The sequence below is a fragment of the Nomascus leucogenys genome, chromosome 15 (genome assembly GCF_006542625.1).
Source record: "Nomascus leucogenys isolate Asia chromosome 15, Asia_NLE_v1, whole genome shotgun sequence".
In the NCBI taxonomy this organism is placed as follows: domain Eukaryota; kingdom Metazoa; phylum Chordata; class Mammalia; order Primates; family Hylobatidae; genus Nomascus; species Nomascus leucogenys.
Window position 1 is genome coordinate 105,543,326 of NC_044395.1, and position 14,097 is coordinate 105,557,422.

At 45.8% G+C, this 14,097-nt stretch overlaps 1 pseudogene across 1 annotated transcript; it reads left to right on the forward strand.

The window, feature by feature from the left end:
* Positions 1 to 11,531: 11,531 nt before the first annotated feature.
* LOC100607856 lies at positions 11,532 to 12,224 on the forward strand (annotated as a pseudogene). Its single transcript, XR_001114939.2, has one exon. The product of XR_001114939.2 is annotated as a UPF0687 protein C20orf27 pseudogene (transcript).
* The last annotated feature ends 1,873 nt before the right edge of the window (positions 12,225 to 14,097 follow it).

Sequence of the window (14,097 nt, forward strand, 5' to 3'; positions counted from 1 at the left end):
GGGATAAATGAAAGCCCTGAAACAATTCCTGGCTTATAAGAAGTGTTGGATCAAAGTGGGCAGTTCTCCTTTAAATCACATGAAATATCAGATCTTCTCAGGCCTCAGAGCTATTTAGCCACTTGCTCCCCTTTAATGGGAACAAAGGTCTCCTGAAGGACACACCGGTTATATGAGGACAGCCCACTTATTCACTCATTCATTCATTCATTCAACAACTGTTCATTGAGTGTTTCCTTAAGTGTCACACCATAGGAATGTAACTGGACAAAATGAGGTACCTGCTCTCATCCTTCATGCAGACAATAAAAATGGGAGAATATGCAAAATACCAAGCAGTGACAAATGCTATAAAAACATAAAGCAGGCATGGGGACAGAGAATAACTGTTTTACACAGAACGGTTGGGAAAGGCATCTCCAGAGAGGTGTCATTTATGGACACCTGCAGAAGTGAACAGCCAGCTGTGTGGGGTTATCTGGGGGAAAGCATTCCATGGGGGGACAGAGAGTGCAAAGTCCCACAGTGATAGCAAGTCCCAGTGAGAGATGCAGACACCAACTACTGATGGGTTTAGCTCATAAGAAGGAGCACCCCTACCCATCAGGAAGAACCATGAGAGGCTCATAGAGACTAAGGTGTTGAAATTGACCTTCAAGAATGGGTAGTATTTTAATAGGCTTAGAGGAGGGACACAAAGAATCCCAAGGAGAGCGCTGCAGCCCTCATGTTTTTGGGATCTAGCTCACTCTCCCCCAAAGAAGGGCTTGTGAAAGTCACACCACCAATTAGTGAAGTCAGAACATGAATCTGTCCTCCTGAAGCCAAGTCAAAAGCTTTCTAAGTGGATGAGTCCTTATTATTCAAAATATATGTAAGTCAGCTCCCTGGAGAGACTGCAAGCTATCTGGGGTCAGAAGCCCATTCCTTGCCAACCTCATTACTCCCAGAGCCTACCATGACACTAGACACCATAGGAGGCTATGACCAGTTCTTGTTTTGACTTGAACTCGCACATCCCCCACAGGGCCAAACACCCTCACTTTCCTCTAACCACACCCGTGCATTCGGCACAATGCCTTTCTTAGCACATTCTGGGTCCCTTGATCCAGAGAACAATCTGCCTGACTGGATTTACTGACACTTAGCACCCCAGAGGGGCCTAAGGTGACTGTCCAGGAATTCTGACCAAGCCTTGCTCATCTTCGTCGGGGTCTGTGAGCATCGCAGCTGCCAGGCAGCCAGGCATTGTGGCGCAACTCTGCAGAAGTGCCACACACACGGTGATTAATACCCTATCTCCTAGCAAGTAATTATAATTAATGCAGAATATCAAATCAGGAAATCAGGCATTATTAGGAGGAATTAGCTATTTATTTTCATTTTACGCTCTGCTCTCCCCCACCTCACCTCCCACATCTCTACCCCCACCTCCTATTTCCAGGTCTGAGCTGGAGAAGAAGAAGAGCGCAGCTAAAACTTTCTTCATTTCATACGTGTGTAGCAAGCACCCATGTTCCAGGTCCTGAATGGGGCTTTAAAAAGACAAAAAGCAGCACAGTTCCTATTCTCAGGGAGCTTATAATCTAGTGGAAAGCACGCTTCTCGGGTCATTAATGGCAGGGATGGGAGTAAACAGAAACTGCAGTGGCGGCTCAGGAGAAGGAGCACTTGACTCTGCCTGAGAGGGTCCAGGAGGGCTTCTAGAGGAGGTAGTGTTTGAGCTGGGCCTAGAACGATGGGCAGCGGTTTTCCAGGTGGGCAAGCAGGGGAAAGGGCTTGCCAGGCAGAAGCCCTAAGATACAAGAGAAAGTGACTGAAGAGCAAAGGATCCAAAAAGGGGAATGAGGAGTGAGAAGGCTGGGCAGGGAAATGGGGCCAAAGTGGGAGGGGCTGTTAGCCCACCAGTGCCTGGGAAGCCAAGAAAGAGCTGAAGGAAGCCCCAGTCGGATTCTGGGCCGGGCCCAGGAGGTGAGCCCAGAAGCGAATATCTGGGGATTAGGAGAGACGAAGCAAAGTCTAAGAGCATGAGGGTGCCGCTAGTCATGCAAAGAGACTCAGGCTGGAAGTGGAAAGGGGTCTAGCCCTGGTTTCTCCTATTACATTCCTGCCAAGAGAGGCTCAGGAGCACCCTCCAGGCATCTGGCCATGTTTAGCGTCCTTGCTGGTATTTAGCTGGGAACAAAAAGAAACACCAAGTCAGAAATAGGGAGGGTAATTAATTAGACTGTAAGCTCCAGAAGAGCAGGGGCGGCAGCACAACCTATGCTCAAAGGGCATTTGATGATTAGGTGACTGCTTGAATCAACAACTTCTGGCAGCAATGTGGAGAACGCATGGCAGCAGATGGAGGCTGAGGACTAAGGAATCTACAGCAACATTCTCAGAGGCAGGCGGGGCAAAGGTACAAAGACCCAAGTAGAGATCCTCTGGGTAGGGAGAGGATGCCTGGAATGGATTTGGGAAAGAATCTGGAAAAAGGACCAGCGGAGAAGCCCCCAAACCCTAATCAAAAAGGGCCCCCAAATGTCCAGATTCCTCACCTCTGCTGCTTTGTCTCAGGAAAGCATAAACAGGAGAGTGGATCCCCCAAGGGCCAAGACAATTGCCCTCTGGGGAAGACACAGTTGGAATTCTCTAATCCTAATCACAGTAAATTAAAGAAAGACGAGAGGAGTAATCCAGCAGACTAGCTTCAGGCAACTGGACTCAGATGAAGAAGAGTGTCTTGAGAACAAGGAAGTGTGTGGGAAATCTGGAAGGTAGCAATAAGGCCTAAGGACCAAGCGTTTTGGGATGGATGCCTCCGAGGCCTGGAGGCATAATATCTAGGGTATGTCCTCCAAGGAGTTTCTTGCAGCGGGGTTCTGATGCTTTGGAAGCCAGAGTAGGTCAGGCCTGCCCTATCTGACCAGTTTCTCTGGATCCAAAAAGCCTCTTCCCGGCTTGAAGGGATGGATAAATAAGAGGCCCATCAGATGACTGCTGTCACCCCTTTAAGACTGGACACACAAGACCTGAATATAAGGACCCTTGACACTAAGACCCCATGGAATTCTCAACCCAGAATATCTAGCTAGGGAGGAAGCCTTCAACACAGGTCTTTGGGTTCAGGGTTGTGGCCTCTCATAAATCAGTCTTCCTCTAGCTTCAAAAGCAACTTAGGCCAGTACATTTGAATGTAGCTTAACTGTCTTATAGCTCCATTACTGAGTATCCAAAGCTTTATCTTACAGATATCAAGCTCTAACCTTGACAGAAAAGCATTCTCTCCATTTTTCAAATGAAGAATCAGGCTCGGAGAAGTGAAATGACTTTCCTCAGTGCCACGTGGTGGCACTCAGTGTCCAAACCCAGCTCTGGCTGACTCCACGGTCAGATACAGGGTGTCTTTGAGTGGTCCTGTCTACCTTAGTTTAGGTGTAAGTGGCAACTGTAGCCCAAACTCTATTCTGGGTGAAAATTATAAAGTCCATTTTGAATTGGCTCTGGTTTTGCCCCACCAAAAAGATAATTAGCTTTTCTCTAGTAGCTACCATTGTCAAAACATTGTCCTAGTCTTTTGATATGCATTGTTTGATCTTAGATCCCTCCATCCCGGCTGCTTGTGTCCAGCTTTAGAGTTCAGCTCATTTCAGACCCAGGTCCCACCTCCTCTTTCTTCTCCCACCCCTGACTTGGTTCCTGAAAGTCTGTTTTCTCAAATCTACCCTGTTCCTTCAACCAATCTTGAGAACCACCTGCCCACCCCATCCCACCCCATCTACCACTCCTGATGGTACATTTGGCCACAGATAGAAAAAAAAAAAAAAGTAAGTCCATCTTCTCTCCCATAGCTTCTGCTCCAGGCCCCAGTCAAGCTACACAACACACCCCAGCAGAACCCTGATTCTCCTCTTACACTGGAATTCCCACAAGAGATCCTGTCTACAATTCTCTCTTGCAGCATAACTCTCACCCTAGCAATAGAGAGAAAGACTGTCACCCAGTAGCAAGAATCAGACTGAAATAAGAAATGCACATCATCACCTTTAAACTCAAAAGAAATATAGAGGGTCACCAAAAGAGGGAAGACAAGAGAGGAAACTGGTCTAGAAGTCTCCCCAAGTCCTCATCATCAGGGCCCCCATGGCCAGAGGGAGGCTAGCCAGCTGACTAAAAAGCAACCTCTCCTATAGAGAACTGGCGCCCAATGATAACCCCAAGCAAGTCAGCCCCTTGGATGATGAATAACTTGGCCTGGCCACCCAATAGAGGCACTGCACCCAATATGCTGTAGTAGAAATTGGGGCAGCTTGTTCAGGTTAGCTGAGCCTTAAATTCCTCATCTGTACACTCAAAATAATAATCTCAGCCCTGCCTACAGGAGAGGATTATTTTGAAAATCCAGTGAGATCTTGGATGCAAAGGTGCTTTGGCTATTGGGGGAGGAAAATGGAAAGGAGGAAAGGAACTTATATATATAAGGCAAGAAGGCTCAAGCAAGACCATGTGGTGTCCCTCGAATCTGCCAGGTAGTATTCATTCTGAAAACACACACAGGACTTGCTGTGCTTTAAGGCAGAAATGCCAGTGTGGGGTAGCGGGGCTTCAAATTGCATGCTTAGACATGGGTGAGGTTACGTGCACACAGAGCTAGCCCACCCCTCACTACTAGATGAATAGGTAGCAGGACTTGAAAGAATATGAGTACTAAAGACAAAGACTTAGAGTCCAAGCTATGTCACTGACTTCCCTGAGCCTCTGTTTCCTCATCTGGAAAATGGGAACAAGATATCTCACTTACAGGGTTTTTGCAAATTTGTAAAGATTATGTTAAATAATTTATGCCAGGTGCCTGGCACAAATGGTAGTTGTTCCTATTAATAGTGATGATAACAATAATTTCCCCTTTGCTGCTGCCTAATCCCTAAAGGTAAGGAGGCAGCACTGAATGGCTATTGATGAGAAATCCACAACCCACCTTAAACAATAGGCAGCTACTGGGCCCTTAATAAGCTCACTAAGCATGAAATTGAGCAAGAATACTTATGTGTCTACTTGAATGCTAATGAGGCTCTAACTAGGAAAGACAGGATGTCTGTGGAGTTCCCACGCTGGTGATGGGGCTGGCAGGTTAGAAAATGAGGTAGAGGGAGGAAGGGCAGTAGGGAAGCTATTGTCCAGGTCCCAAAAGCCAATAGCTTCTGCCTGGTGGTGTCCCTGCAGGCAAGTTCTATGAGCCTGTTGAACACTCCTTTCCAGCCAAACATTAAACACTCAACAAACTCAGGTGTGGTCATTTCTAAGACTGGAAGCATCACACTCATAGATTTCCAGGTTTGGAAGGGTGACCCCGGTAATCCCTAAGAAATGGTCACCATGATCTGGAAGGAGGTCCACCCCAGTGGGACAGCTAGGAAATGACAGCAATAGCTTCAGCAGAGAACTAGCTTTAGATCACTCTGGAAGGGAGTCTCCAGGTGAAACTTTACAATGAAAAGAAATAAAGAAGAAAGGGAAGAGGGGAAGGACTGGGATAGACTGACTGAACAGTTTTAGTGAATGGAACATCAGAGAGAAAACAGAGATAGTAAAAGGGAAAAGCAACAGGTGTCAGAACAGAAGGGAAAATGTGTTCCTGCTTGTGTATGGAAAGGCAAACAGGAAAGGAAAGAAAATAGTGTTTCTTAAGCCCCAGCTTTATGCTGGACACCATGCCGGGATGGTGATAGACATTATCCTATCCATCCTCCAAACATCCTGGCTAGAGCGGTAAATTATTACCACCATCTCAGAGATGAAGACAGTGAGACTTTGGGCCACTGAGTAACTTACTCTGTTAACTTTGCTTTTTTAATTCTCCATTCACTTTTAAACAAAACAACAATGAAAATGTTGATGTTTAGATACTGACACCTGATGAAGAAAAAATTCCATGGCTACATGATCCAGTGTGGTGGTTTTTCCCTGTTGTTTCAGTTCCTGATTTCCTACTTCAGCCCTTTCCTTTTATCTGTGAACTTTCTGATTCTTGTTTGTAAAAAAGACATACTCTTATTAAAACACTGAAATGCAAACGCAAATGTCACATAACCCTTATTTTTAACACTGCATTAAGCACATGTTTGTAAAAGAATAAATGCCTAGGTTACAAAATTCAAGACCTTTCTCAAGAATCCTAAACTTTTCATCAGCTCACCCTGAATTTCGGTTTGGCCGCAGAGCCTTGTGCTATTGAATTGACCTTGACCTTAACCTTGCTTAAGGCACCCGTCAACTCCTTCTCGCTTAGTGGCAATTATTCTCTCTCTCTCTCTCTCTCTCTCTTTTTCTCTCTTTCTCCCACCAACTGTTTAGATTCCCCTGCTGGGCCTGTTCAAGTCAATCAGAAGGAAAGCCTTAATTTGCCCTTAAATCTGTATTTTCAGAGCTCCTGTATTCTTTCCCTTCACAAAGCAAAACAGAGCAGCAAGGGTGCAGAGCCATCTGCATCCAACCCCTCCCGCCATGAGGGTTTCTCTGCCAGTTTGCCTCTGTTTGGCTCTCTAGAGACAATCCCTCTCCTGGCTCAGTCTTTGCCTGTATAACCAGAGCTACGCCAGGAAGGGCCTCTCCACCCCCAGTCAATCTCCACGCCCAAATGTTATCCCTGATGTAGGACTGAGATTCACCTTGTTCATAACATTTTCCTGGATCTCCTAAGACCTCCACTCCAAATCTGAAGAAGCTCTTCTTCCCCTGAATTACTTTGCCATTTCCAGAATCTTTTAGCACTTTTGACTTGCAGTAAGTACAGTTGTTACTTTTCTTTCCTTTCTTCCAGACTGTAAGCTCCTTGAGGGCAGGACCTATGTCTAATCTGAAGGAATTTCGACTTCTCTCTCTAGGATCAATCTTAAAAGGACAAGGCTTACATCTTTTGCAGATTTCTCATATTCAAAGCTGAGCATTCCCCTAAGAAGGACCCTTCCCTGGAAGCGAATCCCATAAGGACAAGGAACTTTGTGTCTTATTCACAGGTATTCCCAATGTGTGGGCACTCAGTTAATACATATTTAACAAATACTGTCTACAGGCTAGGATTTCCTAGGATTGTTCATGATTTTGGCATTACTGCTTATCACCTAGGATCTTGCATCCCCCTTGACTAGGATCAGATTTCTGGCATTAAGCCTTTTTTACTGATTAGAACGTTCAGCCCCTTTTCATCTGCTATTTGAGTTCTTAAAGTTAGAACTAGAGGCAACTACTTCCACGACAGCCTATTGCCCAGTGATGCCATCAGACATATGAGATTAACAGATTTATTTAGAATTATTTTACTAAAGGTTCTATATCCTTTATGTGACATTATATGAAAACATTACTTAACACATAAAGAATAGTTGATAAATGCTTGCTTTCCTTCCTTCGTCATACAGAACATACAAAACAAGATTTAAATAACATTTGTAGTGGAGATTTAAGTTCTTTCCAACTGGTGCAAAGGCAGGGATGTATGAGTGCAGAGAGATGCCTATGAATGTAGGATACATGTAGGGACACACGTGAGTCTAGGTGTAAAGGAAAATCAGAGAAGGCTTTTAAGCAAGGAACCCAATGGAATTCGATTTACGTTTTTAAAAGACCCCTCCGCTATAGTATAGAGCAAGAGCAAAAGCAGTTACGAGGCATCCAATGTCTAGGCTCGCAATGATGGTGGCCTTGCTTACGGGTAGTAACGGTAGCGCTAACGAACACACAGACAAGTCTAGAATGTATTTTGTAGGTAGCACTAACAGGACTTGAGGACATTGGATGTGGAGATGTAAAGAAAGTAGACAAATCCAGGGTGATCCCAATTTGAGGGCTGTGAACAAATGTAGGTCCTATTACTAAAGTGGGGGAGACTGCTACAGAAACAATTTGGGAGTTGAACTAGAAAAGGAAATCAAGGATTCTGTTTTAGACAGGAGACAAGCAGTTAAAAGCTCAATCTGGCTCTCATGGGAGTGGAGAGCCATTAGCATATAATCTAAAATCATGAATCTGGCTGAGATTAGAGGAGTACGGAAAAGCCAATTGCCCCAGGACCTAGCCTACTCCAGCAGAGGCCACTGAAAAGTGACTCGGTTAGGCACTGGGATTACAGAAATGAAAAAGGCGCAGCCCTTACCTTCAAAGAATTCACGGTCTAGAGGAATAAGGGGTAACACTTAGGAAATGGGAAATTTAAGTTTAGTTTCTTGGCAGTACAGATTCTGATTCAACTACAGCAACACCAGAAAAAAAAAAACAAAAAACACGAACCAATTGAAAAGGAAAGTTAAAGCTACAAGACAGTAGTTGCGATCCTTCTGCTTTATGTATAGATCAGCAGATTTTTAGATGTATTAAACACAGGCTGTGTCACAACCTACAGGTTGCTGAACTTGTATCCTATTCACAACTTCTAAGAGGCTTCAAGTCTAGCAAGGAAGCCTTGCAACAGAGGGACTATCAGCCACCCTGTGGCATTTCGTGTCCCCAGCAAATCAGCCTGAATAGTGAGAGTAGAGAGAGAATGGGATCACACGGCAAGTCACACTTGATCTTACCATTATCCCTCAACACAAGTGCACGAGTTAAATCCTGTTAGAATAATGACAGGAACAGCCCAAAGACAACGTGTCATCTCAAAGAAGCAATACCTTGAGGTTCACTGAAATTGGATCGAGGCAACTACTACTGAATTTTCTTAACAATAGCCATGGGGTGGCAGGAGTTTGGGCAATAGATTATCTGTCCCAATTCCCTGCCCCTGAGCTATTGCAGAAGCCACGTCAGTCACCGCAACAAGAGGAAGACTAACGTTCTAAAGAAACAACCAAACTGCACGCGAACACTGCCTCTGGTGCAGAGGCTTACATTAAAAGCTTATAATAGATTCTGTACACATTTAGAGCTAGAGCTTTTTAAGGTTCTCTGAATCTAAAAGTAGCATCTCGCCAAGGTAGAAGTGAGGTAATCATTTGAACAACAAGCATGGGAGGTGGGAGGCTGGTAAATGGCATTTTCCCTACTGTAGCCATTTTGGATGTGTTAACCAGAAGGACAAAGCAGCAAGCCATCAGGGACCAGGGAAGAGGAGATAGACAGAGGAAATGCATATTAAGGGTGCAGAGAAGAAGAGGGGAAGGTACAGGGACAAGCTGTTGCATTAGGAACATACTTGTACCAGGAGAATTTGTTTTTAGATATTAATTTTGTGTTATGACTTTTTATATTTCTCTCTCTCCCTCCAATTTCAACCAGGTAACTGTAGGCTTTTAAATCCTTGCTTCAGCTTTCTGACACTGTTGTGGCAGAAAACTGAAGCTATCTAAAGTCCATTTAGTTGATCATTCCAGCTGTGTAGGGGGAGGAGGAAGGTGCCTACGAGAAGCAGACAAGCGAGAAAGGAGATTTCCCAAGTCTACAAAGGGGACAAGGGCCAATGTCCTCTCAAGCAAATAGGCACCAGGCCCTGCCCTCTGGCAAGACACTAGGAAAGTGGCAAAAGTTAAGAAAGGAACAAGAGATCTCATTCCCTTTCCTGCCCAACCATGAAATGAAGAAATGCCACTGGTCCTAATCCAGGCAGTCTTGTGACTGATGAGCTAGAAAAACCTTCTCAATGCCTTGGCCAACTAAGACATTGGAACCAGGGAGCAGTAAGGAGCTGCCAGAATGACCAAAGTTGAAGTTTAAAAGTAAACACACTGGGGTAGCCTACTACCAGATGACCTAAGCAACAAGTTAGAGGCATCATGAATAGAAAAAGTTTTAGGTTTTACAACCAGTCTTGACCTCTATGAAAAGCCTCATGGACTTCATAGGCTGTCTGCCTATGGTAGAGCAAGCTAGCAAATTAACTGTGCCAGGACTGGAGAGAAGCAAGTGGGAGGGGAGGACTTGCCCCTTCATATCCCTTCCTGAGAATCTTGGAGGAAAAAGGAATAAAGGACACTGGTGAACAATAGATTTCTCTTTTTTTTCTCACCCCTCCAGATAGTTTTCCCGATCCCTATCCTACAATGTGACAGTCATTCTTCTCTCATCTAAACTCTGGTTGGCTGCTTTAGGCTGAAATTCCTTGGACAGCTACCCTTTGGTAGAGTCTTTACATCCCAAGATTTGCAGGACATGTATTGCACATTTGATTTTATCACTTCCTCAGTCAGACTCCAAGGAATAGATGCATACCCACCAAGTTCCCAAGAAACAGATTTTAAAGCTCAACTGCTACTTAATGCCTTTGCAATAATCAATTTGCCAGCCCAAGTTATCTATATGGGACTTGCCCTTCTTAGCCATACAGCACAATAGAGACCAGAATAGAACAGACCTTGGGAAACACAGAATCAGAAAAGAGAAAATATTGTTTTACCCAAAGGATATTGTATATATATATATATAAGGGCAGGACTAGAGGAGGATAACACCAAGGCAGGCAGATAGATAGATGATAGATAGATAGATAGATAGATAGATAGATAGATAGATAGATAGATAGATAGATGATAGATAGATAGATCGATCGATAGATCTTGGTGTTATCTGCCTCTAGTCTAGAATAACTAACAGGATAGAACTATCCCATCATAGAGTCACTGACAACGAAGTCATGCTACACTAAGCAAATTTCCTATTTTGATAGGGTGACCAAGAGTAAGAACAGGAGGAAAGAATGGCATAGCATACACCTTGACCAGTAAAGTACTCGACAAAGTGTCATAATGTCCACATCAACCAGACAGAAAATGTGCACAGGATGATAGGATGACTAGGTAAACCCATCACTGCATGACCAACTAGAGTCACACTCTGCTTGGCTCCACCCCATTCAATATTTTTTTAAATAATGAAAACAAAGGCATAAAAGTAGCGTCCCTCAATATGTGTCAATACTACAAAATAGAGCGGTATAGCTAGTACTGCCTGAGTGAATTAAGACTCAGAACTATCTCAAGAGATAGATATTAAAGTTTTAGAAAATGAAATTTACTAAGAAGGGTTCATAAATCTTGCACTTAAAATAAATAAGTATCACTAAGTATAAAATGAAGAGCCTCATCTAGCAACAGTATGAGTTTCAAGAAAAATGGAAAAAATAACAGAGATTCTGGTTTTTCTTACTATGACCTCCTCGGTCTGCATCAACTCAACTACAGTCTCCAGGTAAGGATTTAACCGTATCGTCTGTGCCTAGCTGAGTGCCACTGTGGTACTATATTTCAGGGGGGCATAAATGACTTAGAGCAAGACCGCAGAAGAGAGAGCAAAATTATGAAGGACTTGAAAACATATTTTATGAAGAATGGTTGGGGATGGAGAAATGATTGAAGGAGCCAAGAAGGCTCACAATATTTCAAGGGGATATTTGCTTGCTGGCTTCTTATATTTACGCAGAGGAGAGATTTTGCAATTTAACAGACTACTAAAGGCTGAACTAGAACCCATGGGTGCTAGTTATAAGACAGACAGATTTCAGATCAATAAAAATAACTTTTTAGGGGCGGCCGCGGCGCGGGGCTCCCTTCCTCGTGCTCGGCGTTGAGCTCCTGCAGCCGCCGCCGCCGCCGCAGCAGCGGTCGTCCCTGCCCTCCCCGGCCCTGGGGTGCACTCCGCAAGGCTCCCGCTGGTGTCCCTGGAGCATGGGAGGCTGCTGAGCGTGAGTGGCGGGGTCCGGCAGGAGCTGCGTGGCAGGGAGGGCGTCCATGGCTGCAGCCAACAAGGGCAACAAGCCCAGAATCCGGAGTATCCGCTTTGCGGCAGGCCACGATGCAGAAGGATCCCACAGCCACGCCCACTTCGATGAGAAGCTGCATGACTCGGTGGTCACGGTCACCCAGGAGAGAGACAGCAGCTTTCTGGTCAAGGTCGGCTTCCTGAAGATCCCGCACAGGTATGAGATTACCTTCACTCTGCCCCCAGTGCACAGGCTGAGCAAGGATGTCCGCGAGGCACCTGTCCCCAGCCTGCACCTCAAGCTCCTCAGCGTGGTGCCCGTCCCTGAAGGTTATAGTGACAAGTGCGAGTACTCGGCGCACAAAGAGGGTGTCCTCAAAGAGGAGATACTGCTAGCCTGCGAAGGTGGCACTGGTACCTGTGTGCGCGTGACAGTGCAGGCCCGCGTCATGGACCGGCACCACGGCACGCCCATGCTGCTGGATGGTGTCAAGTGCGTGGGCGCCGAGTTGGAATACGACTCAGAGCACAGCGACTGGCACGGCTTTGACTGAGGCCCGAGGCCCTGCCTGCCCCGGGCCCCTCAGCCTTAAACCCCGCCTCGTCCCCCCGACATGCTGCGTGATGGTGTGGCTTCCTCGCCCCTCTTTGGGGTGGGCGTGGGGGTGGAGTGGCCTTGCCCATGCCTCTCACCTCTGCCTTCATTTGTGCTGCCACCCTGCCCCTCCCGCGTCCTCCTCTCCCACTTCCTCCTCTCTGTGTGCCTCAGTCTCCTGCCGGAAGAAATGGGTTGAGCCCGAAAGGAGGCTGTCTGAGGAAGGGAGAGGGAGGGCCTAGGGTGGGTTCCCCACTCCCCAACCCAAGCCACAGAGGCTCCAACCAGGGTCTGGGAGAGGATGGAGCTGGCTCTGTGATGTCGTGGCCCCATTACTGCTGCTGCTGCCTTGCTTCAGCCACCTCTCCTGCCCCTCCCTAGTCCCCACTGCTGTCCACCATGAGTAGGCGGGAGGTGCAGTCCCCAGCCCCCACCCCTCATGTCTGTGTTACTTGGTTTTTAAGCGACTGGTTGGGATATAACCCTAAAGAAATAAAACTTCCAGTGGATACCAGAAAAAATAAAATAAAAAAATAACTTTTTAAATTAATCACAACCACCCTACAGTAAAATAAACTACCCTATGAAGTAGAGAGCTCTCAGTTACATGTGGAGCCCACCTGTTATGACCTGCTCCCTCCCCGGAAGTAGGCTAGTCCCCATCCACAGCTCAGAGACGCAGCGGCCAGCTTTCTCACAGAACTTGAAGAACCATCCAGGGCAGCTAGATCAAGTCCTGGCTGGGCTCTAGCATGTGGGCCCTTGGCATTCTTCCCAATGAACAAGTCATTTCCTCAAACACCAGTTTCAATAGGTGAAGCCACTGTTTTGTTCTTTGGTCCTCAAGAGCAAGCTGATATCTTGCTTTTCATTCTGTTCACTATTTCACTATTTCTTAAACTGGAGTCTTATCTCTCTCTGAGCCCCAGTCTCTACAGGTAGGTCTCTGGAACTACCCTGAAGGGGTATGGCTGTCAAGCCCCCAAGGCATCAAACAGCTGTCAGCCTGGATCATTGCCTACTGCCTGCTGCCAGGAGCCCTGACGCCAGGCCTACCCATCAATTTTAGGGCAACTGACAAAACTCCCTGCCCTCAGCCCCTGCTATATATCACACAATAAGGATAAAACAAATGAACAGTACTTGCCCCCAAAGAGCTCCCAGTCTAGCAGAGAAGTCTTCATATTTGCAACTGATCACACAACTAATACTTTATATAAATGAGAAACTGGAATGTAAAGAACCACTGAGGTATGGCATAGGGAGGGTTCTCAGGATAGACTTCAGAGGACATGGCACTTGAGCTAGGTTTTGAAGGATGGCCAAAGACTTAAGAACTTTCTGAGGAAGAAGTATGCACAGGTTCGAAGGCAACACAGACCCTCACTTTTACTCTCCCTCCCACCTCCTTTTACCCTCTTCCTTTCCCCCCATCCATTGCACTGCCACTCCTGGTAGTGATTATTTGGGAGATATTCTGTTGCTTTCCTTTGGATTTCCAAATTCATACTTCTCCCCCTACACCCTGCACCTTTATGGTCCCTTGTTCCACAACAGGAACAGATTTTGTGTCTTTACCCACATGGAAATTCAACAAATAATTTAGTTCAATTCAGTAAGTGCCAATTTACTGAGCTCTTACTATATGCTAGACACGTGGGACATAGAGATGAAAAAGCCTGTTCCCTGCCCTCAGGGAGCTCAAGGAAACAAGGGAAGAAGCTGTCTTCTACCTGGCTCTGACTCAAATTCCCTCCACTTTCTCTCTTTTCCCACACAAACCCAAGTCCCATGAGTAATTAACAAGATGAGTAATAGATCTTCACCCAGAA